This window comes from Zootoca vivipara, chromosome 8, assembly GCF_965207765.1.
Source record: "Zootoca vivipara chromosome 8, rZooViv2.hap1.1, whole genome shotgun sequence".
Classification (NCBI taxonomy): domain Eukaryota; kingdom Metazoa; phylum Chordata; class Lepidosauria; order Squamata; family Lacertidae; genus Zootoca; species Zootoca vivipara.
This window is the reverse complement of record NC_142591.1, coordinates 29905419-29931610: the sequence shown is the minus strand read 5'-3', so window position 1 is coordinate 29931610 and position 26192 is coordinate 29905419. Positions and strand designations below refer to the sequence as shown.

General features: G+C 42.7%; 1 long non-coding RNA gene across 3 annotated transcripts in view; it reads left to right on the top strand.

Annotated features, from left to right (window-relative positions):
* LOC118090507 (uncharacterized) overlaps window positions 1–26192 on the top strand; it is a 91805-nt gene that overhangs the window by 7675 nt on the left and 57938 nt on the right. For 2 of the 3 annotated variants that reach the window (XR_004693259.3, XR_015951403.1), the window contains exons 2-3: window positions 16846–16921; window positions 22087–22172. This is a non-coding gene — a long non-coding RNA (uncharacterized LOC118090507). Of the gene's footprint in view, window positions 1–16845; window positions 16922–22086; window positions 22173–24714; window positions 24756–26192 lie in introns of all 3 variants that reach the window. The other variant, XR_015951404.1, reaches the window with a different exon arrangement.

Below are 26192 nucleotides of genomic sequence, written 5' to 3'. Positions count from 1 at the left end.
TTGAATGTGGCCTTGGGCATTTTTGAATGGAAAGAAAAATGTCATCAATAAATATTCATGGAGGTTCCATAATAAGGAAAAAGGACTGATGCTGTAGAAGTAAAGGGAAATGCACAGACCACAGTATTGATAATAGAATTCAGTTTCCTGTGAATCACTTGTGTCTGTCACTTTTAAATGCTCAATTAAATTTTATTTTTGTAATCAATTTTCATTGAGAGTTTTTCACATAAGAAACAATAAATAGGTAGAGTAGGCACTGGCCTATGGGGCCCTACGTCTTTTAGGGGTCCCATGACAATGGAGCAAAATAATATTGATTTGATCTTGAAATAAAATTTCAATTGAAGTTTCTTAGTTCAATGTTATCCCACTAGGGCGCATACACGAGCCCCCCCCCCTCTCGAGATTTCGACTGCCTAGGGGACTCCAGCACTGCCTGGGAGCTTCCCTCTCTGGGAGACCCTCTCTGCACTGACCCTCAAACAGGACCCTCCATCTTCAATCCATCACCTTCCGGTGTGTATCTTCCTTGATATGAGATAGGGAACTTCAGATTACAGGACGAATTAAATTTTATTTTTGGAACTGACAATAGAACAGAGTGGAGAAGCCAAATGTTAAGACACAAAGCAAAGAGTGTAATATACTGTAGGAGCAATGGTTAGGGTCTTTGTACTAGTGACTAGCACAAAGTTGTAAAGTGTGGTTTTGAAGCAATAGCACAAATGGACCAGAACTTTATATTGATCAGATACTTTCCATTTGTTTATTTATAGCATTTATATAGGATGCACAATGACATACTCATAGCTGCCAAGTTATCCCTTTTTTTAAGGGATTTTCCCTTATGCTGAATAGGCTTCCTCGCGAGAAAAGGGAAAACTTGGCAGCTATGCATACTCTTGGTGGCTTAGAAACATGAAATACTATAATACAATATTACAGTATCGCTCATGAAAGCACAGCATCAGTCAGATGTAGGTGGAGAGCGATCATTGTGATGGGCAGTACAGCAGAAAGTACAATCCTGTCTATATTAACTGGATTGAAGGCAGCAGCAACAAAATGCTAGCCATTAATTGACTATCAATACTCAAACTTAAAAGTCTTAGTAATGAACTCATCTTTCAAGAAAATGTATTCAGGTCTAAAATTCAAGAGAGCAATGATTAGAATCACTGACACGGCTATTGAATACAGTATCATGCAAAAATGCTTTTGCTATAATGTTAAGTGGCTAGAAAAACACAGTTTGCATACCGTAGATGAGAAGAAAGGTGTTACCTGCATACCATATTTTGCCACACTAGATCACCTGTGGGTCAAAATTATCTCTAATTACTTCTTAATAATTACAGTATACAACACCTAAGGAGATATGCACAATGGGTAAATTCCTAGTCACATATTACATTGCCACAGATGTGGAAAAACTAGGCCAATTTGTTTTCATGCTTTGCTTAATTGTGCAGAAATTGCATGCCATATAAAGTATAATAAAGGCACCATATTGCAGAAACGGCATGCCTTACAAAGCATATAAACAAAAAAAACTGGCAGTGAAGAAGAAAAGCAGCTTCAAGAGGGGAATTATGAACAGTATCTGGAAGGAGCTGTTGCCAACTCTTGTTTCCATCTGTACTCTTTTCCTACTCCAAACAGACACCTCCAATCTACTTTTTGACTTGCATTCAAAGCGCAACTCTGTTTTGAATGATACAGGGGGGAAAGAGCTCCAGGAAGCAACCGGTGCAGAGAAGCCATATAAGCATTCTTCCAGTTCACACCTAATTAAATTTTTCTCCTTTAATATAACAACGTCTACCACAATAACCAAATCAATTAACATTTACCATGACACATATGGAAAAGGGGACAATGATCTTGTGTATATCCAATACACCTGTGAATTTTCACAAGACCAGTTCACTGCTACAAAGAACAAAAACACAGACCTGCAAAACTTTTCTCAAAATGTCTGTGATATTACTGGCAACATTGTGTATGCCATGAAATGCCAACAGTGCCCTTCCGCTGTCTATATTGGACAAACAGGCCAAACCCTACGCCAAAGGATAAATGGACATAAATCTGACATCAGGAATCACAAGACAGAGAAACCAGTAGGAGAACATTTCAATCTCCCAGGACATTCTATACAAGATCTCAAAGTAGCTGTCTTATTACAAAAGAATTTCAGAAATAGACTGGAAAGAGAAGTTGCTGAGCTGCAACTTATTACCAAGCTTAAAACCATGGAGAGACCTGGTCTGAATAAAGACATTGGATTCTTATCTCATTATACATGATAACGCTATCTTTAGCCATCTCACCCCTTGCTTTTTCCTGTAAGACCAATTGCAGTCATTAACAGTCGTCAACAGCTATCAGTCAGTCAATCACCCATTCCCACCACCCTTCTGAGTAATACCCCTCCCCACCCTCTCACTATATATAAGCGTCTGGTGACTTCTGGTTCAGTGTATCTGAAGAAGTGTGCATGCACACAAAAGCTCAAACCAATGACAAACTTAGTTGGTCTCTAAGGAGGGCTGGAAGGATTTTTGTTGTTGTTGTTGTTTGTACTGGCATCATATAATACTGTACCTAAAAATTGCAATGAGCATTGCAGCTATTACTTTCCACAATGCTTGGTGCAAGTAACAAGTAGCAAGTATACAGTCAGTGCAAGCAAGAGAGTTTATCAAAACTGATAAACATTTATGTCTCCTATTGAACAGGACGGTGTCTGATCTCCATTGTTTTGCAACACTTGAAATGATCATTATGCCTGGGGTTTTATCTCTGTGTTTGTGTGCTTATATAACCAAATGGCATTGGCACCTGGCCAGTTTTAAATTGGTCCAACAATTTGAGGGTGAGGCTCCCCCCTCCCCGCCGCCCATTTGATTTGGTTTTATTTTGTTTTTCTACCATTTGACGTACGGTTCTCCCTTTCCCACCCATATGCATTGCTGTCTAGCAGAAAATATTTAAACAGTTCAGCGTATGTGTATGTGTGTATACAATCTCAGGTTATATTTCTGTCTTGGAGAAGTGGCAGTTCTCCATCTGTACCTGATCCGAAAACCTCTTGGTAGCACTACCTTAAAGAGCAATATTATCAGAAACCAAAGCCAATTTCAAATGGTTAATTGGTTGAGATTACTCACTGTTTTATCTATGTTGTAGCTCTGCTGATGGGAGTGGGCCGGTGTAGGGCAGGGGTAGTCAACCTGGTCCCTACCACCCACTAGTGGGCATTTCAGGATTCCAGGTGGGCGGTAGGGGGTTCTACGCCACATGTTACTGCAGCACTGGTGGGCGGTAAGGAAATTTTACCATCAAGAAAGATGCATTAGTGGGCGGTAGGTATAAAAAGGTTGACTACTCCTGGTGTAGGGGGACATGTCAGTCACATGACATCCATATGATATCAGATGATTGGCAGCTGGGTGGCCCCACCTACCTGTCAAAGTTGGTTTGGCAGTGCAAAGGAAATAAAGATCTGGCCCACCAGGCCAAAAAAGTTCCCCCACCCTTGGCATAGAGGCAAGCACTGCTGAAAATGAGTCCCTGATAAACTTTTAGGTTCATTTGCATGAAAATACTTTAAACTCATTGAGATCTATCAAGTATGTCTTTAAATAACTAAAAATATGCTCAGTTTACACCTGGTTCAGCCTAGAGATGGACTCCTAGAATGAATTTCAGAGTGTCTCTGTGATCTAATAGTGAAATTATATATTTACAGCACACTCTCGTTATCTTTCTTTTTATATGTTCTTCTAACTGGTTAATAGCTATTTGCAGTAATGCTAATGCATTTTTCGTGTGTTTTGTTTCACACTACCATTCACCATCAATTAATGAAAAAATGAATTGCATTTTGAAAATCTCCGCAGGTGAACAAAAATAACTGAAAGTTCTCATCGGGTAGCGTGCAGGGTTTTCGTCACCGATATCTTACTTTTCTCAGTGCTAGGGTGCAAAACTGGCTCAAGGGGTGGTTGGAAAGGAAAAACAGAGATAAAAGCAAGAGAGAGAATAAATGGTAGGAAGCAAGGAGTTAAGCTGCTAGGGGAAGCCAGCTGCTGTGACTTGATCACATCAAGATAAGATCTTTAGGCTTGCAATCTTGTGTCATCTCCTCCTAATCTGTTATATTATGTGCCTAAATACAGTACTATCAGATTTGACCCTTGTGAGCCTAGACTTCACCAAGTTAAACAAAACTCATTCTGTGCAGAACTACGGTAACAAAAAACCAAGACTTTAACTTAAGCAGGCACAAGGCCTTAACTTAAGCTAGGCTCATTGGCCTAGGATTGACCCTACAAAAGACTTTTACTGAAAGTGCATTCGGATCTTTTAAAACACCATTGTTGAACATGCGGGGTGGGGGTGGGGGTGGCTAGCAGCATTTTTCAATTTCCTTTCTTTTGGTTTACCCTATGCTTTTCTAATGCTCTCTATATTGATCCCTTCCATTGATATTGCATGGGCTGCAATATAACCAAATTCCTTCTGTCTCCCTCCCTTTTGTATACTCATTTGGACAGGCAACCTTAAGAGAACCCCCTGCCACCCTTTTTCAAATTTCCCATCTCATCCTAGCCTCTCAACACTTCAGATGAACATCTGGCCCATAATATTACTCTTTGAATCCGTCTGAGTTGAACTTTAAGGAGAGTGCAAATAAATAAGTAATGCAATAGTTGCCTTTAATATAGGGAAAGCAGGTTGGCATGTTTCTTTTATTCATTATTGCTTAATAAATCAGAAACCTGCAGTGACTCTGAGCAAATCACCATTTAAATCCATGGCCACCCAGAGGAAAGAGGCAAACAGTAAAATGTATTGCTGAGTCGGTACCTGGCAATAATATTGAATTACATGAAATTATATATATATACATAATGCACTAAAATGTAGTGTATTTTAGGCAGCTTGATACATGATAACTTCCCTACACAAAATATCAAGGTGGGGAGAACAGGCATGCCTGCATTTGTCACACATGCATGTGCATTTGTGGTGCATGTGTGTTCTAGTAGGACTGATGCTTACAATTTGTGATGTGCCCCACAGGTGTTCAGATGCCCTGCTGATTTCAATAGAAGTGTGTCTCAGCTAACTTTATCTGGCCTATTTCCAATATCTCTGTATAAAACCCAGTTCCCCACATCCCTGTTAATATCAAGAAGCAGAATGTTGGAGACTGGTGGGAGGTGGGTGGATGCTAAATTTAGTCGCAGGAGATGAAAGAGATTTATTTTCCACATTCCTGAATGCAATCTGGAAGTTGGCTTTGGGAGCAGTGAATGGAAGGGTATTTCAGACACACAGTGCTCCTCCTGTTTTCCAAAGGCAGCCTCAGAGAGCTGCAGGGCAACAGAGGATTTGCTTCCAGCTCCCTGTCTACCTTTTTCACCTGAAGGTCTGTTGACTAGCAGAGCATACACAGACATCCTTGATGTCCTAGACCAGTGGATCTCAATTAGGGGTCCAGGGAACTCACCTGAGCCAGTGCTTGGTAAGCCTGGCAGTGGACCAGGCAAGCCTTGTGCCGGCCAGGTTGAGACTGGGGCAGCAGGAGCCGCTGTGGCATCCGTCACAGCATCCGCAGCCAGCAGGGGTCCTCGGCTGCAGGAAGGCTGGCTGCTTGCAGACGCGCCTGGGCTGTGACCGCCGCAGCCACTGCTGCTGGCAGCCCCGCGGCAGTGGGGGGAGGCGGAGGTGGTGCAAGGTGCAAGTTCTGAAATCTTGAGGTCGGGTGGTATGTCTCATTTTGCCACTTGAGGCAAAACTGGAAGTGCCACCCTGCTCTGCCACACTTCCACCACACCACCACCACCACCCACGGGACACTCACCACGCACTGCGCCACCTGCAGTGGCACTGCAGCTGTACCATACCCTCCAATATTTCTCCGATGAAAATAGGGACGTCCCATTCCATACTTATAATTTTACTATCTATACCCCACACATCTTACTGGGTTGCCCCAGCCACTCTGGGCCGCTTTCAACGTATATAAAAATATAATAAAGCATTGAACTTTTTTTTAAAAAAGAAACTTCTTGTATCTATATAGCAACATATTTAAGACTGTGGCTGTCAGGAGCAGATAAACATTTCCCACCTTTTCTACAGTCACAGAGCACCTCTGTGCTGGGTTGTTTTTCTAAAGGAAGCTAGTGGCAGCAAATCTAATTGCTCGGCCCTTGCAGGATCCTCTGCACATTTAATTTAAGCAAAGAAAGGCACAGGCTTGTAGCCTATCAAGCCTATCAGGGCAAGACTGAAGTGTAGCAAGGTTAGGTTTGGAGTTGTAGTTGGTCCTGTGAAAGAGGACATGGGTGACGAATTCTCCCTTTCCCCATCCGCAGAACAATAGTCTTAACACTTTTCTGGATACAGCAGTATTTTCTGCCAGTGTGGCACAGGAATGGCTGGTGAAGAGATGGAATCCTTGGCTACTTAGTTGATCATGGAAAGGTTTGATTCAAACCCTGCAGCTTCATATCGTAGACGGGGGCAACCCAGTCGGATGGGCGGGGTACAAATAATAAATTATATTATTATTATTATTATTATTATTATTATTATAAAGGAGACTAGATGGCTGAGAACCCTTTACAAAGAGCCTGGCCTTTTGGGTCAGGCCTATGCTAGCTTAATATTCTGAACATACTCATTATTATTTTTAATGCAGTAGTGCATGGGATTGCAGCCCTAATCAAAGATGGGTAGACTCAGGCCCGGCTCTAGGTAAACCCCCGGTGGTGCAGGGCACCATGGTGCCGGCCCGCCAGAAAGGCGCCGCGAGCTGCGCCCGCCCGCTGGCCGGCCGGTCCGCCGCGCAGCTGCGCCTGTGGGAGCCGCGCTGGGAAACGGGGCGGGAGGGCGCCAGAGAGATCCGGCACACCACAGCGGCAGGGGCGTTTAAGACGGCCCTGGGTAGACTGGAAGATTGTTCTCTGCTGGTATTGGCTTCTGTTGGGCCACTTCGGATGAAATATTTTGGTGTTCATGCCCTGGCACAGTACGCATTTAAACCAGACTGAAACAGGTTTGGTCATCCAGAATTTCCCCCCAAAATGATCTATCTGCTAAAGTAGGCTTTTGCTGACAAAAACCTAGTGTCACAATAGTCTTCAAGGTGCCACAGGGTTCTGTTGTTTTTCATGTTAATGCTCTCTTGGGACCATGGCTCCTTCATAGAATTAAAGTTCCCAGGGATCCTTGATTTGGTACTGTGACACTTAAACCTGTTTAAAACTGGCTTTAATGTGTAATGTCAGCATGCTGTCCTAATTTTCAGACATGTTAGCTTTAGCTGAGAACTGCTGAATGTTTGTCACCTGTAGGAGGAGGATTGCTGTCTGAGCACCAGCAAAATGAAGACTAAAGAGCTTCCCCCTGGACTCTTAGCATTTGCTGTTCTGTTCTTGGTCTGCATTTCCCAATGGCACCCATTACTTTAGTATCTGGGCAGCAGAGACATGTTAAGAGTCATGTTAGGAAACCTTCTGTAACCCATTCCTGCCTATCTGTTGCTTATCACTTGCCAATGATGCTAAAAGCTATGCAGCAACTTTGCAAACAGTTCTGTATGCCAAAGGGTAACTCTACTACAAAGCAGAAGGACTCCCACCCCACCCCCCCAAAAAACAAGTCACCCCATGCAAAACAGCTCAAAACAACACATCTGATATAGGGTAATAATAGAAGAATCCCTGGCACCACTCCCTTTCTTGCAGTTTTTTGGGGGCTGGATTTGGTATGCCGGGTCAGCCTCTGGTGCTATCTTAGAAACTGGCCTTATTTTTAGAGAGGACATTGAATTATAACAGTGCAAGTCAGCTGACTGCTTTGTCACAGAGCTGCTGCTTTCTACATTATCGCAAGTGCCAGAGCTCTCCCTGCTGCAGTTTTCTAGTCGCAGTGCGGCAAAGCAGACGCCTAGAACCGGGCACAGAGCAGCATAGGCTTTATTATTTTTTATTAAACCTTCCATTTGTTTTACTGCAGTGTACTTTTTTTTAACCTTTGTCCAGGAGAAGCATACCACCTGGATGTGCATGTTAGCTTCAGACATTAACAGCATCTCTTGAACGGAGGCACGCACTGCTCGGAGCCTTTTACCTAAATTGCCTCTGACGAAGAGCGATTGGTTTTTGCTGCCTTGTATGTGAACAGTTGCTTATGCCACAACGACACACACCTGCAGGAACAGGACAAAGGAGACGATACCTGTTACTGTCTGGGGCCTTTTTACCCCCCCTCCTGTTTTTTGTTGTTGTTGGTTTTTTTTGTTGCAAGCGCTCTGCTGCGGAAGCCTTCTCAATGTCCCAGAGTAATATATTAGTTCCTGGTCCTATAGATAGCCACAGTTTCTCCCACCGGTTAGAGCAAAAGCTAAAGCGAGAAAGCAGACTCCCTGACCTAAATCAATCCCAGTCCTTTTGGATGGATGCAGGGTAGCAGCCGGCTAGCAGTGTCACAGCCAGCCATCAAGTGGAGAATCTCTGGGATTGCAATCTCTTTCGCTTTCAGCCTGTGAGAATCGAGTGCTCCACTTTGCTACCCAACTGCTGCTGGTTTCTGTTTTTTACATTTCTTTTCCATAAGCAGCTATTTACTTGTGGTTTTCTTTTTTTTCTTTCTCTCTCTTTTTTTAGCCTCCTAAGTGTATATTTGTGTGGATTAGTCTGTCGTGAGCACAGTCCTTGTCCGCGTCACATTGGAAGCGAGGGCACTGAAGTCAGCCTGCCTTAACAGTTGTTTCTTTCTGCGTGATGCTATGCAGCTAGAATGCGTTACATTGACAACAAAGGAAGACGCACAAAACACCACTATCTTCTGGGTTGTTGTTTCAGGAGAATATATGACTCTTCTTCAGTTGCAACACACTCCTTTTTTGTGTGTATTTTGCTGTTTCTTTTTCCTTCTCTAAAGCCATCTAATCAAAGAACAGGCAACGTTGTGGATGTGGGTTTTCAAAATGCTATTGGAGGGGGGGGAGGCGATGTGATGGGGGGGGAGAGAAAAAGACAGCTCGTGGAGAACTGTGATTTGTGGCAAGCAGCACATCCTTTTGCATTCTTGCTGATTTGAAAGACTCAGGTTTTTGTTGGTTTTTTTGCGAAGAGGAAGCCCTAAGGGACAAGTTCTGTAACTAAGAAAGCGATCGCAGATAAAGGAATAAAAATGACAAGCGTAAATGGAGGCTCAGAGCAGAAGAAACTGTCAGCGCCTGGATGGCAGCTTCACCCAGTCTGAATAATTATGAATAATTCATAGAACAAAATTACTCTGCTTTCACCTTTTCCACTTAAAATGGCATGATGTGAATCTCTAATAAATTTTCAAGATAAAATATAATGCCAATTTGAATCTGAAGAGCCTTCCCCCCCCTTCTTTTTGCAGCCAGATGCTACATGCTGATTCTTCCAATATACCTTTCACAATTATTCCGTGAGAACCCCACTTCATCACGAAGCACCATTACCAATGAAAATTACTGTGATTACAATGGCAACAATAGAATGCCATCAAACGATTTCTAATTTACCTAATTTGCTAAGGCTGACTGCATTAGCTTCAATGCCCTGGTCTCCATGCCTGGCATCTTGGATCCATATCAGAAGGAGACAAAAGTGGCATCGGTGTTCAGCACCTTTAACTTCGACGGCACAGGAGAAAATGCAGCCATGTGTCAAGCATGGTTACAGCCATGTATGTGTTACACGCCTGCTTTCCATCATCCTTGGCAATTTTGTTTAGCTTCTGGGCGTAGGATGGAATTCTGTTACAGGTTTGTGGATACAGTGCTTTAAACTGCAGGAGATTTTCAACCGTACGATCTGTACAGTATATATACTTTGAATTAGATAAGTCTTTCCCCCCCTCCTTCCCCTCATTTGAACGGTTATCTGATTCCAATATAGAAAAGCTTTATGCTGCCGATGACAGTTATGGTTTGACTGCTTAAGTATATAATCTAAAAATGGTTGCAGTTGACAAAGCAGATGAAAACTATGTACGTGGTTTTGAGGATTGTTATTATTCATTCAACTCTTATCCAGTGATTTTATAGTTATATGTTTGTTCTGACCATTTTGGGGTTAATCAACTAGGCAGCAATATAAGCAGTGCTTTTTCTTCTTCAGGGGGTATGCGATACCGGCACCTCTTTTTGTTGTTGTTAAAAAATGCTGCACTTACTGTAGAAACTTCATGGTGAGTACCCACACCTATTTTTCTAGAAAGAAAGAAAGCACTGAATATAAGACATTTTTAAAACATGCTAATATTCTGAATATGCTCTTTTGGTGCTAAATTTCAGTACTAGCCATTACTACGGAAAGACAGAGGATTTGAGTGACAGTTTATTATGTTGGTTCCTAACAGTGCAATGTCTAACTCAGAAGTAAGCCCTGTTGAGTTCAGTGGGGGTTACTCTCATGTAAAACTACAGGACTGCATCCAAAACTGGAATCCCAAGATTTTCATTATGTGTTCAGATACATACAGATTCTGAATGCACTTGAAATAGGTAAGGGGAGCTAGAATATATTGGGGCTGAAAATCTGCACTGAGGTGCAAATACTGTTAATTTGAGTAAATGCATCAAATTTATTTTTCATTCTTATCAGCAGATTCAAAGAATATTTAAAAGGTGCTTTTATAAAAGCAAAAGTATGCAGTAGTTCTTTTCAACTACAAGACTTCTTAATTATGCACTAACTTGCCTTAGTGGTAGAGATGACGTCTATTGGCATACTTGACTACTTTTGCAAAAGCATATTTAACAAAATACACCCTATATACATTTTTATAATAAGATTTTTAAATGTTATATTTTGCCTTTAATTTACATAATCTGTTTTTGTTTGTTGATGGAGTGCTTCTCCATTGCATTTTTAGCTTCCACAGAGTTTTAGCTGAAAGTTTGGGGGGGGAAATTGCATGGTACCACTGTATATTTGAAAGGTACGGTTGGCACCACCCACAAGCCATTTAAGGCTGCTGCCTCAACAAAAGTCCACATCATTGCGTGAAAATATGTGGTCTTCAATAATTTGTGCAATCCAATCTGATTCAAATATAAATTTCCATGTTTATATATCTGCTGTGTTTAATTGGTGTATCATTTAACCCTTTATTGTATTCTGCGTTTGGCAATGGATTCGGAAGAGTTCCTAGCAGGCTGTTACTAGTAGGGGAAAAAAACTTACAGAATTACTTGAATTGCCGCAGTGCAAACAGTGGCTTGCTCTGCAGTACCTTACCCCTGACAAGTGAGCAAGGGCCATTTTCCTCATGAGGCAGGCACTAGAAAAAACAGCATTCAGAGTTGGACTGCTTGTTGCAGTGACTGGGATGCTCAAATGGTCCTTAGAATATCACATATCAGAACTCTCAATGGCTCCACCTCCTCCCGAGCTAGTTTCAGGGAAGCACGCCTGCCCTTAACACTTTCAGTGCTTGACATTCTGGTACTAGGTCTTGAGCTGCTTTGTGGTGGCTAGCACCCAAACTCTTATTTGTGGCATTGCACCAGTAGAGGAGAGCATTGTGCCTGGCCCTATGCACTTCTGGAGCAGGGATTGGATGGACAGTGTGGCTGCAGAGGCATGTGATTGGCTTGTTTCCATAATCCGTATCAGGAATAGTAGCTCTTCAGACTTGTGGGATCTGCTTTTTGTTTACAGGTAGGTAGCCGTGTTGGTCTGGATCGAAGTAAAATAAAAAAATTCCTTCAGTAGCACCTTAAAGACCAACTAAGTTTTTATTTTGGTATGATCTGAAGAAGTGTGCATGCACACGAAAGCTCATACCAAAATAAAAACTTAGTTGGTCTTTAAGGTGCTACTGAAGGAATTTTTTTATTTTGCTTTTTGTTTGTGTGGCATATAAGACAGATGCTCGGCCTCTGAGCTACACTCCTTGCCGGTTGTTGAGAACCTACTGCATCAAGCAAAAGACCTCCCCTACCTTAGCATCTTGTTCTCATGGTAGACAATCAGATGCCTCTAGGAAGCCCACAAGCAGGGCATGAACGCAACAGAGCTATCTGCATTTATGCCCCTCCACAACTTCTATTCAGAGGCACACCACCTCTGATACAGTCTTCCCATAAGGAGGCTGAGCTTAGGGACAAAGTTACATATTTTTATTAGACAATCAGCAATCTGATATTGATGCCATTTCACCCCAATGATGAGTTTGTTTTAAATTTGTCAGTAAAGCCTAAAACAAGGGGTCAGCAAACATTTTCAGCAGGGGGCCAGTCCACTGTCCCACAGACCTTGTGGGGGCCTGGATTATATTTTTTGGGGGGGAAATCAACGAATTCCTATGCCCCACAAATAACCCAGAGATGCATTTTAAATAAAAGCACACATTCTTCTCTCGTAAAAACACCAGGCAGGCCCCACAAATAACCCAGCGATGCATTTTAAATAAAAGGACACATTCTACACATGTAAAAACACACTGATTCCCGGACCGTCCGCGGGCCGGATTGAGAAGGTGATTGGGCCGGATCTGGTCCCTGGGCCTTAGTTTGCCTACCCATGGCCTAAAACATTGTCTTTTGTGGCTTTGATTTCCCTTAGTTGCTCAGACTGCTTTCCTGGTTAAGTTTGTGCTCCATGATATATTTTTCTGTTATATGTTGTTTGATTTTTGTATTTTTGTATTTTGTATTTTGATGTTTTTTGTATTTTGTATGTTTTGTTGATAAAAGATTAATAAAAAATATATTAAAAAAAAAAGTTTGTGCTCCATACTTTTAAGTGGCCATTGCCAGTGGGTTTAATGTAGCCATAATGAGCGCAGGGGACAAAACAGGAGTTCCACAGGACCCATAGGCCAAGGGCTAAGGGGCTGAGCAGTGGTCCCTCAGCACCACCTTCTGGAACTTGCCTTTCAAATAGTGCTGAAGCCATCACAAAACCATCTGTAACCCAGGTAGAGAATCCAGCGGTTACCATGGTACCGTAGGCGGCGTTGAAAGACACAGAGCAATCCTGCAGAAATGAAGATGCCATGCTCCTCCTATGTAGTTTCCAGTGCAGGTTATCTGTCAGTGCAGATTCATTCCCCGAACAAAGCCATCTTCCCAACCGGAATGCACCCATACTATCCAAGAACCTGTCATTTGCTTAAATATCTTGCACACAGCAAAAGGGACAGTGGAAACTGGCTGATAATTATCCAGGACAGAAGGCTCTAGGACAGGCTTCCCCAACCTGGTGTGCTTCAGATACGTTGTACTACATGTGCCATCATACCTGACCATTGGCCATGCTGACTGAGGCTGATGGGAGTTGTAGTTCAAAGTATCTGGAAGACGCAATGTTGAGGAAGGCTGGTCTAGGGATTGACGGATATGCCAATGCAGATGCTTAAGATCAGGGTGTCACCTGTTTTTTGTTTTTTTTAAGCATTTCACTTCCCACTCAACTAGTTTATCATGTGCAAAATGGGATTTTCTGCAAGTAATTTAAGTTGAGCATATGTTTCAAATAACAAAAATATATTTCCAAGGATTCACAAGTTAACTGAATTAATGGGTCTAATATAATACACAAATCATAGTTTTTTTAAGGAGTGAGATTAAATTAATATCTTTTTGACATTTGTCGTTCATGTGGACATGCGTCAGGATATTAAAAGCATACAGGGGAAGGAATTCAATGTTGTGCTATGTCAATCGTTCCATCAGAGCGAGCTTTTCTTTCAGCTTGCCAAGTGGAACAGTCCCCCCTCTTTTCCCCCCATATGCTGTTCCGGGGGTTCTCCCAACTGCCCTAGAGCCAGTTTTTTTTGGGGGGGCACAGGGAGGAGGGGGGAGCCCCACTCCATTAGCAGAAGCCTACAACATTTTAAGTACCAAGGACCCTACATAATTATTACAGTCATACCTCTTCTTGCAAACGCTTCATCTTGCGTTTTCTCAGGTTAAGAATGCGGCACTTCCGGGTTTCACCGTGCACACGCGCAGAAGTGTTCTGCACAGTTCGCACATGCGCAGAAGCGCTCTATTGTGCTTCGCGCATGCGCAGAAACGCCGCTCTGTTTGTGGACTTTTCGGGGTGCGAACGGCACCCCAGAACGGATCGTGTTTGTAACCAGAGGTACCACTGTATTATTTATTTATTTACTCTTAACGGAGAAATGCTTTCATTCTTTAGGGCAGTGGTTTTCAACCAGGGTGCCGTGGCACCCTGGGGTGATGGCCCTCCTTCCTTCCTCCCTCCTTCCTTCCCTCCCTCCTCTGATGAAAAAACAAACAAACCATTGCTTCCAACATAAGTCGGAAACTCCCTACTCAAACAGCCAAACGAGACACGTTTCTCTACTTTTTTTTCATGTATCTCTCTGCTATGTGATGCTGGTCATCTGTCCATCCATGGTCATCTGTCATGGATGCTTTAGTTGAGATTCCTGTATTGCAGGAGGTTGGACATGGGGATCCTTGGAACCCCTTCCAATCCTATCATTCTGTATACATATTGATTTACACCAGGCATAGGAAAACTCCGGCCCTCCAGATGTTTGGAACTACAATTCCCATCATCCCTAGCTACCAGGACCAGTGGTCAGGGATGATGGGAATTGTAGTCCCAAACATCTGGAGGGCCTGAGTTTGCCTATGCCTGATTTACCCAGCCCAAACGCTATTTAGAGTTTCACCCAGTGGCTTTGTATAGATGTTGAAATATTTCGGGTGAGAAGATGGGCTACTTTGACAGCTGTTGCTAGGAAAACCCACTGTGCGGTAGGGGAGTGGGTGGGAGATCAACATAGAAAGGAGTCCACTAGAGAACACTTTGCAAAGGTGGACCCAACATGGACCCAACATGGAGACAGCCCTGTATGAACTACATAGTCACAGAAACTATTGCCCATTGATAGTAACTGTGCAAACCATTGATACACATTATTATTTTTTATTCAAGTTATATTCTAGTAAAGTATTTATTAAAGTTGTAATTCTAGTAAAGTATTATTAAAGTAATATTTAAGCAAAGTTGTAGCCTGGTCCTAACCACATTTTCTCTAAATAAAATCTAATTGATTTCAGCAGCATTCCAATTTAACATATTTTGGACTGGAGTCTTAATCATATTTTCTTTAGGGGGGGAGGAATGTTCCTAATTTCCCAAACAGAGCTTTGCTTAGTATGTTTTCATGAGTAGTGATGTTGCAAAAGCAAAAGGTTGGTGCAGACCCAAACACTAGTCCCCTTGTAACTTCTTATAGGAGACCACGAGCCAGCTTTAAGAGGATAGCACTACAACTGCATGTGCCATGTGACTTACCTTTACTTTTCCGGGTAACAATACTGAGCACTGTTCCAAATTGTCAGTCTTGTTTCATTTCAGTTTGAGAGAGGTGATTGATTATCTTTATTTTATCTATAATAGCATTTATAAATAAAAGCATAGCAGCCACTGGGGAATTTTTTTCTTAAGCCACTCATTCCTTTACAAGACTCTGCTTAATAGGACAGACTTTGACATGTGGGTGTCGGAGGGCAGGGTGTTGTGCATGGAAGTTTCTTATAATTTATTTCATAACAAATATGCTTCTTTTTTGGAACGCTAGCTTGGTATTAGGACATGTCTAGTCCAGGCCAGCTGTGATGTGCACACAGCCAAGGTCAGCTTCCTTGGGTATGTAGGAGGAAAACAGTGCAAGAACTAGCCTTAGCACAATTGATCTACTTCATACGTATGCTCCCATAGATAATTTTGCTAATTTAATTGCAATCGTTCAGCACAACTGAACACAAATGGGGGAAGTGGGATCATGACGACAAGCCCTGACTTAGTCTATGCATATACCTTTGTACATAAAAAACTGTATGCCCATAGGTTCTGGTATTTGCAGGTGGGTTCCTGTCTGAAATACTGCTTGAATGTACATAGGAACCATGCAAACAGGTCAAGGGACACAACTTGTTGCTGGGATCCCATTCTCCCCCTGCCCAAGTACTGTACACTCATTGTAGACGCATCCAGTCAAGAGAACAAGTGCTGTTGTTTCCTCAGCTTGGCATACGAGAAGGCCTATGGGAGAGGGCATGAAAGCTCTTTAACAGCTGATGACCCATAGGATTTTGCCTCTGATGCTGGGGAAAATATATGACCAACATGGCTAGCAGCCTTATCTTCCATGAATTTGTTCTATCTTTTAAAGCTGTCCAAGTTGGTGGCCTTTGCTGCACTTTGATGCAGCAAGTTCCATTCTATGTGCTGTGTGAAGAACGGCCTCCTTTCAGAACTTCTCTCGCCGTTCAACCTCTTTGACCACCCTGGGTTCTAGTATTATTGGGTTTCAATATCCAGTTGTCCAAGGTCCCCCACATTAGCTGCTGTAGGACCGGCGCATAGAAAGAGGGGAGCTAAATGACAATGTTGCTTGATGCTGATGTTGTTGTTGTAGATGGTTGGACATGTGGCAAACAATCATTTGTCATTTCCTCACAGTGACTGCAGCGTGTGACAGGTCTGTAAGATTTCTGTAATTGACTCTCAGGTGTGTGGTCTCAGCTCGATGGGTCTGGCAGCAGGAGCCGTACTGTATTTTTCAAATTTTAATTTTGCCTTTCTTTTGTGTGGCATGCTGCCCCTTTTTTGTTATGAATGGTGTTATTACAACGGCAATAACCAGATGCATCAGCAGGCATATTTTAATTATGTTCCTATTGTTTATACGTGAGCAGGATTTTAAAGCTCTGTTTTACACTGTAGTGCCTGTTTCCCCGTCCTCCTTTAAGTCTGATACAATTTCTCACTGTGGGCCATTTATTATTGATAGGACAAAGTGAAGTGACTGGAGGAGCCCTTATGAAGACGGCAGGGGAAACGCTGGAGAAGTTTGGAGCTAGACCAAGGTAAAGTTTGAATTGGATTTCATGTGTGAAGAACCTTTTGAACACCTAGGACAAGTGCTATGCTATATACAGTAAATGACTGAGGGACTTGATTTCTGAGTTTAGCACTATTCCTATGAATACCAGTTCCTGGGGTGTACGAGACCTCCATATCTTTCTGGTATAATTCCTCTGTGTATTCTTGCCACCTTGCTGGCCATTAAAACTGCAGTTTATTCAAAAGGGGAAATTCTCCCAGAATATGATCCACTTTACATGTTATCCTTGCAAATGTGCTAGGAAGTCAAACGTCCTTCTGGCTCAGATCCTGGAGAGCCTCTGCGGGGTAGATATTACTAGGCTAGAAAGATGAATAGTTTGATCTAATAATGCAACTTCTTGTGTTCCCTGGGAGTACTGTGCTCTTTGGCCAGCCCGGGCCTGTCAGGAAGCAATTTTGCACTAGTGGTAGCTTCTAAAGTGCATCCTCAAGGCATCCCAGCATAAGGTTCATCCACACTTTGCTTGTCCTATGCCCAGAAAGCATGGCCCAGAAAGTTTTCCATTAGCTCCACTGCATTCTCTGGAAAAACCTGTTCTTTACTGCTGAATGTCAGTTTGCGGAAAAACCCGATGGACATTTGTTCCAATTCAGCAGTGCAGAGCAGGTCTCCTCTGGGCAAAGTGGCAGGACAAACAAAAGTGTGGCCGAGAGCTCATGGACTGTGTTGCAGTGGTAAATGTGACATTACTCAGGCATGGGTCACTGAGACCAAATCCTTTTCAGAGAGAAGCAGATAACTTGGCACAGCATAAAAGGCTTAGCTCTGTGCAGGGATCTGATTCTTGGCTCAACATTCTGCTCTGTTGCTTAGGTTTCTCAATCGCACACATTTCCCTATATACATTGCTCACTTGGTAGGGAATTTGCATAGTGTGGTCACTGTGTTGTTAACAGCTACCACGTGATGCTTTTAAGAGTGTCCATGTGAGGACTATAGCATATTAGCTCTTTTCAATCTCTTTACTTCTAGAACAACCACATCTCCCCCCCCCAAAAAAAGCCTTGATTTATAGTACTAAAGAAAATGGAAAGTGACACAGAGACACAGAAGGAGAAAAAAACCTGCAGGAGGAAGTATCATGCTAAAACACACACCCCTCCCTGGCCCCAAATCCCTTTTAATTCATATTTTCAAGAACAACCATCTCTACAGGGTACCTAAAAGATAATAATGTACTGGAAGTTCCCTGAGTTCCTTCCCTGGATCAGCACAGACCAGTACACTATAGATTTTGATTGCTTACTGGGCACTTCTTAACTGCAGTGTTGTTTTAACCTAGGGCATTATACTGCCTAACCTTGTTGTGTTGGTTAATAATATTTCTTTCCTTTCTAGGAATGTAAGTTTACTCTGTCTTGATTATGCCAGACCGCAAATCCTTGAAAGGCATATATACTGTAGCTCTGGGGGTGGAAAGGGCCAGTTGGGTTTAAGCCATCTCTGGAAAACCTCCACCATCGTTTGTTATTAAACTGGCCCAATTCCCTTTTGTTCCCACATTAACAGCTCGCCTGCGGTGCCTCTAGCCTTGACGTTGTTCTTTAGATGCACGCTAAATTTCAGCTAATGAAAGAAATTTGGCCCTTCCCGTGTTCATTTGGGAGGAAGGGAGTAGAAGAGAGAAAGAACAGTGTATCTTATTAATTGTAAATTCTATATGCCAGCAATAAAAAGTCAGTAAAAACTGCAAGCTACTGCCCCAAATTATGTCCACCTAATCCATCCTGATAATTTTCCCCATTGGCCAAAGGAAACAAAAGTATGGTAGCCTTAATTTTTGTCCTGCCCACTCCCGCTTCCAGGGGATGCATTTTGCTTGTTTTGTGTAAACTGCGCGATTTAAGTCAGCTCTAGAAAACCAATAAGGATGAAACATACAAAACTCCAGTGAAGTCATCTGGGAATATTGAATCCAATAATGTTAACTTGCATCTGGAATTCCATATGGAGAAAATATACTGCAGAAGGAGGAGATGTGAAAGGTTTAGACGCCATTTCCTATTGTTAAAACTGTGTGTTTTTGTGCTTTTTGGCAACCCACCACTGCACAAGGAATGGGCAACCTCTCTCCCTTTGGATGTTGCTGGACTGCGATTCTGATCATCCCTGTTGCTGGCTGGGGCTGATGGGATTTGTAGTTCCACATCTGTCACAAGTGCCACCACAGCACTCCACTCTAAAATAAAAGGCAGCACCCTCCCCTTAATTTAAAAAGGAACCATATTTCTGGCATTCGCTGCCAAAAGATCACTGCTCTTGCTGACGAGCCTTTACTGGGATGTGGCCAGTGAAAGCCAATGAATGGAAAAGGTCACTAATGTCAGGGACACAAAACTGTTAGGCCACAAATTATAAGCCCCGTGGGCTGTCATGCTTTCTGAGCCTTGGGGCCAAGTCACGCCACAGTCGGAGCTGTTGTGTTCAAGATGGGGGGTTCAGTAGGCTCATGAATCAGAAAGGTCACTATGGTACTCCAATCCTGAGTATATTCGCCAACGTCATAGTAACAGTGCTGCTACAAGCAAATTGATTTCATTGACAAGTGGGGCCTCCAGCACAGCGTTGTGAAGAGGGGAGGTCCTGTTCAGGTCCTAATCAGACCGGACGAAGCAAATTGTGGTGCTGGTCAGGCCTCTTTAGGTCCTAGGCATGGGGCTTTCTTCAGGCATGATAGCTCAGTTGGTAAAGCATGAGACTCAGGGTCATGAGTTCGAGCCCCATGTTGGGTGAAAGATTCCTGCACTGCAGGGAGTTGGACTAGATGATCCCCATGGTCCCTTCCAAATGATTCTAAGAATTCTCATAGAATCATAGAGTTGGAAGAGACCACAAGGGCCATCCAGTCCAACCCCCTGCCAAGCAGGAAACACCATCGAAGCATTCCTGACAGATGGCTGTCAAGCCTCTGCTTAAAGACCTCCAAAGAAGGAGACTCCACCACACTCCTTGGCAGCAAATTCCACTGTCGAACAGCTCTTACTGTCAGGAAATTCTTCCTAATGTTTAGGTGGAATCTTCTTTCTTGTAGTTTGAATCCATTGCTCTGTGTCCGCTTCTCTGGAGCAGCAGAAAACAAGCTTTCTCCCTCCTCTATATGGCATCCTTTAATACAGTGGTCCTCAACCTTGGGCCTCCAGATGTTTTTGGCCTACAACTCCCATGATCCCTAGCTAGTAGGACCAGTGGTCAGGGATGACGGGAATTGTAGTCTCAAAACATCTGGAGGCCCAAGGTTGAGGACCACTGCTTTAATATATTTGAACATGGCTATCATATCATTCTGATGTGCTATGTAAATTTGGAGGGCTCCTAGGCTCAAACATGAGCTTTTATAGTGGTTTAATGGGCTGGGGAAGATCAGTTCTGGAAAACAAAGTAGGCTCATACGAGTGTTTGTGTGCATTGTGTGTGTTTTTAATTTCACATCTCCCAAACACTAATATCTCCCCTTGTTTAACCTGAATATTTACTCTAAACTGTAATGTGTCTGAACAGGTCAATTCCCCCATGTTACTAGATATGCAGGGAGGAAGCTATGTTACACACAGTCAAGAGTAGTTTAAAGGTGGCTGAGCATGTGATGCTAATGGGTGGTTGCTTTTTAGAAATACAAACCTGGAACCTCACTGCATTTTAAGACTGGGCGATATATCAATATATGGCCCCAAAGAGGTTTGAAGTGATATTGAACCGTGATACTGTTTTTATAATTTTTGACCTGGCAATACATCACTAATCATGGTGTGTGTGTGTGTGTGCGCGTGCGTGCGGGGAAACCCAATGCCTGTACATAGCTCCATCCTTATATCAGATATTGCGATATATCAGTATATCACAATGTTTAGCTGGTAATATATCACGATGTTGAAAACCAGATATCGCCCAGTCCTACTGCATGTGTAGACTCTCCCTGCCATGAGAATAATGATTTACCACCATGGTTTTTATTATACTTAATTGTCTTGAACCTTCAGAAAAAGGACAGGTTATCTGTTTTAGTGAGTGTCTAGGTTACATTCTCACTAATGATTTTTTTACTATCATGGTATTTTCATGAAGAAAGTAATTGAAATTAATCAATTGCCTTTTTTCTGTTTTTTGGGGGGGCAGGCACCATCAAGTGAAAGTTATGATATAACTGAAGCTGCCTAATACCAAGTCAGACTATTTGTTCTCCTAGCCCTGTGTTGCTTATTCTGACTGGCAATGGCTGTCTCCAGCAGAGATCTTAGTTCCCCATCTTCTGCTTTAGAAGTGCTTAAAACATTGGGCTGGAGTGTTGTTGCCTGTTGCATTGTGAAGATCATAGCAGTTTCAGAATTCTACAACAGCGTAACAAAGCACATCTTGTGTGATTGATGCAAGAAAAATAGAATATGTTCTTCAAAGGTCTGGTGTTTAGGAGGCTTTCCCCATATAATCAGGTAATTGGGGGAGTCAGGTGAGAAGGGCATCCAAAGAGAAAAGCTCCAGTTTTATATTGCAATTAGACGATTCGAATTAAGTGGAGTTTGTTTTTAAAGATTAAGACAATGCACTTTGATGAAGGTTTTATTAGTGAAGATGAACCGTACTCAAAAGGGGAGAGCATATCACTGCAGTCTGTCTAGCACTACAGTGATATTTCCTAAATTAATCTGAAAATAGCTCTTGAGGCAGCGTGTAAAGATTATTAAGCATGAGGTTTTTATGTATGCAGAAAATTTGCTTTTGCATGATTACACTCTTAAAATGTTAATGCATGCGCGAGAAAATTGTGGTCCTTAATCTCTAAGAAATTTGTTTCTCAAAAGAAGCTCTTAGCTTTTTCTGTGCTTGGTTTATTAGGTGCTGAAAGCATGGTGCAACTTTGCAAACAACTGTATATTAGTAATGAACTAATTTATGCCTTAAATGCAATCACTGTATGGAGTACCATCTTAAATATATATTGGAATTTTTACCCATGATGGGGGGGAAAGGTGGATAGCATGAGAACCCAAGTCCAGTGCATCTTTCATCCAATGTTGATTTCCACCCCTTTAAGCCGCACTGAAATTTCTCCCTGCTTTATTAAATCATGAGTGCACAGATTTTAGCATTAGCTCAGCTAATTAACTTCTTAAAATTGTGTCATTTCAGGAATTTGAGGAGAAGGCTCAAAAGGTCTGAATACGGAATGAACCCAGCAAAAGCTGGTTGGTAAGCAGCAGAACCTCCCAAAGGATGTAAGTCACATACTGCTAGTAGGGATTATAAAGAGGCTCACCAGTTTTCTTTTGATGAACAGCTACTGTATATTCCAGCGTATAAGACGACTGGGTGTATAAATCGACCCCAACTTTTCCAGTTAAAATAGAGAGTTTGGGATAGACTCACCGTATAAGAAATACGACCCGGCGTACAAGACAACCCCCGACTTTTGAGAAGATTTCCCTGGGTTAAAAAGTAGTCTTATACGCTGGAATATACAGTAGTATTCCTTTTCAGAAGAGTCAAGTCTTCCAGAAATCCCTTTCCCCAAACACAACCATCTACAAGGGGCAGAGATAACAAAATAGATAAGATAAGGGGTGGACCCAGTGACGCCACTTCTTGCGGAAGGAATCTGTCAGCAGAAGAGGGTTAGAATAGGATTGCCATACACGTCTTGAATTTGCAAGAAAAGAAAAGAAAAAAACTCAACAACTTGATTAGAAGGAGATTTCAGTGGTCCCCTCTCCTCCCTGCAGTGCCCTGTGTCCCTTCAGATCTCTTCCGGAGGGTAGATGACCCTCCAGAAAAAAGATTTAGGAGTTGGGGCATGGGATGCTACAGGGCGATTGCCAAAAATTGTTCTCTGCTTGTTCTGCTGATGGATTCCTACTGCCAGCAGAGAGTCACCATTGGATGCCATCCACCATCCTTCATTTGGATTAACGCCATGTTAAACCAATAATGATGATGATGATGATGATAATAAATGATTGATTTTTTGTTTCAGATGAGGTAGGCAGTGGCACATTGCTCAAGCAGTAAACCCCTTCTAAGTGCCATGCCATGCTTGGCTTCCCAGAGGCATTTGGGAATGCTGGACTAGATAAGACTTTGGTCTGTCCCAGTGTGGTTCTTATCTATGAGTGTGATAAGGCATTGTTTGCATTTTAAGGCCATGGAAGTATATGTTGCTGCTGCTGCTGCTATTATTATTATTATTATTATTATTATTATTATTATTATTATTATTTCTGCAATTATACACAGTTTCCCTACCACTCAGTGACTCTTAAAGCAGCTGATGGTCAATGAAATGCAAAAAGAAAAAGAAAAAGATACAAATCAGCAAATCAATTATTAACACTGCAAAACAAAACAGCAACTCGAAGCTATAAACATGAAAGGAGGAATTATTAAACAACAGTTTCCCTGCTCTTCAAATCTCCAGCCAAAAGCGTATTTAACTGGAAAATGCAGTAGCAAAATAGTTTAACAATTTGGCCCAATACCAGTTTGTAAACTAAAAGGTTATGGCCTCAGTCCTGTAGTTCACTTATTCTGAGTTTCATTTGTTGTTGTTGTTTTTTTAACTCCAAAGCCAGCAGGTGCACAAGCATTTAGTTGGTGCAAAAATGTTTAGTCGCTTCTTCATTCATGTAGTGTTGGACCCAGAGCAAATCCGTTATGCTTTGTTCCCATAGAAATCAATGCAACTTGGGCTACAGACCTACACACAGGGACCTTAACTACCTGGGAGTGTTTGACTTGTTTCTGCATAAACATGTATAGGGTTGCACTGCTAAGTTAATAATCAGTAACATTACACATTGATTTCAATGGCACTTAACTGCTACTAATTTGGTCTGGTTCGTTGAAATCTATAGCTTGTGACTTATTCATAGGATTCATCCACACTTCAATTTCTCCCATGATTTCTAGGCGTGGGTCCAAGAGGTTTTTTTTGGGGGGGGGGTTGGGTCCTGTCATTTTTTCCAATTCAGCAATAAACAGTGGGGTTTGGACCTCTGGCTAGAAATCACAGAACAAATGGAAATGTAGATAAGCTCACTGGGAGGGGGCATAAAGGTAAAGGTAAAGTCGTGGACGACTCTGGGGTTGTGGCGCTCATCTCACTTTATTGACCAAGGGAGCCGGTGTACAGCTTCCGGGTCATGTGGCCAGCATGACCAAGCCGCTTCTGGCGAACCAGAGCAGCACACACAAATGCCGTTTACCTTCTCGCCAGAGCAGTATTTATCTACTTGCACTTTGACGTGCTTTCGAACTGCTAGGTGGGCAGGAGCAGGGACCGAGCAATGGGAGCTCACCCCGCTGTGGGGATGCGAACCACCGACCTTCTGATCGGCAAGCCCTAGGCTCAGTGGTTTAACCCACAGTGCCACCTTCATCCCGGGAGGGGGCATAGAAGTCCTCAATTTTAGCTGGCAAAATATTTTAGTATGCCAAAAGGCTGTGTACACCTTCCCATTTACTCTGCAGGCAGTGTGCTGGTTTGGGAAGCAGTGTACACATGGCATTAGCTGCATTCCATATCTACTTGGTTGCTACCCTGTTGTTGCTTATGAAATGCTGCATTTTGATGCATTTTCCTCTAAATCGGCTTTGATCCTAGCTGAGAAAAAGAATGACAGAGCTGTGTTTTAAGCAGGCAACATGTACACATGTTATAGTGTGTTGGGGGCCATTTCAAACATTTCCGTTCTTCCCTGGAGATAAACAGGGTGCATAACATCACTACTGCATACTGGACTACCTAATCTGTAACTTTTGCAGGTCAACACCAGGCTGCAGAGGGACTAGGAAAGCATCTCTTAGTAAGTAAGCATGTGGCTTCACCACCAGGAGTTAGCAAGTTCATGTAAACAAGTTACTCTCTGAAACCTAGTTCTCACAAGCAGCAGATAGGGTGGGGGTGGGGAGCTGTTCGTCAACAGCAGGTGACTATACCACTGCAGACTGCTAAGGGTAGGGAATGATTCTCCATATAATTAAATTCTCTCCTTGTAGAAAGTTAGTATGCCAACGAAAAGACAACATTGCAACCTTTGTTGCTAACATCTAACTTTTATATAGAATGGATGCACATGAAGACCCTTGGATTATTGGCTGCATGCTTAAAGTGTTATAGAGATGACAACTCTAATATTAAAAAAATTAATTAAAATGCAATGTGTGCTTAATTTGTCATGCTCTCCTTCATCTATGGTTCCTCCTTTGCCTAGGACAAAAATGGGAAAGACCCATATGAATGGGGTGGATTGTGATCTAATTTAACAACATATTATGGTTCCTAACATAGGAAGGCATCTTAAACAGTCAGATTCCTGGTCCATCTGGCTCAGTGTTGTCTGCACTGGGGGGTAGGTAACCTCCACCCTGGGGGCTTAAAGGGCCCCACTAGGCTTCTGTATCAAGCTCATGGGAGTCTTCCCAGGCCACACCCCTCCACACATTTCTTGAGTGCTTTTGCTAGCATGTTAACTGGAACTGAGATACTGCTTCTTGCTTGGGTAGATACGGTATCTGTAGAAATGTCTTACTTTTGCATGGCAGGAATGTAGCCTACTGATTGAAGGTAAGAGTTGTTTCAGTTCTCCTGCCCGTTGTTACCTCTGGTCCCATCCACCTGTTGGCACCCCCACCCCCACCCCAAGGGCTGCCCACAAAAGAATGTGACATCCTGGCTGAAAAATGCTTTTCTACTCCTGGTCTACATGGACTGACTGGCAATGGCTGTTTCATAGTTTCAGAGAGGAGGCTTTCTCATTCTGGAGATGCCAGAAATGGAATCTAGGATCTTCTGCTTGCAGAGCACATTTTCCCAAAATGTCTGTGCAAATTAAGAAAATATCATAAAAAGGTAAAGGGGACCCCTGACCATTAGGTCCAGTCGTGACCGACTCTGGAGTTGCGCGCTCATCTCGCATTATTGGCCGAGGGAGCCAGCGTATAGCTTCCAGGTCATGTGGCCAGCATGACAAAGCCGCTTCTGGCAAACCAGAGCAGCACATGGAAACGCCGTTTACTTTCCCGCTGTAGCGGTTCTTATTTATCTACTTGCATTTTGACGTGCTTTCGAACTGCTAGGTTGGCAGGAGCTGGGACCGAGCAACGGGAGCTCACCCCGTCACAGGGATTCGAACCGCTGACCTTCTGATCAGCAAGCCCTAGGCTCAGTGGTTTAACCACAGCGCCACCTGGGTCCCTATTGGTTCTATATTGGTCCTATATTGGTTCTCTTTAAAGCACCT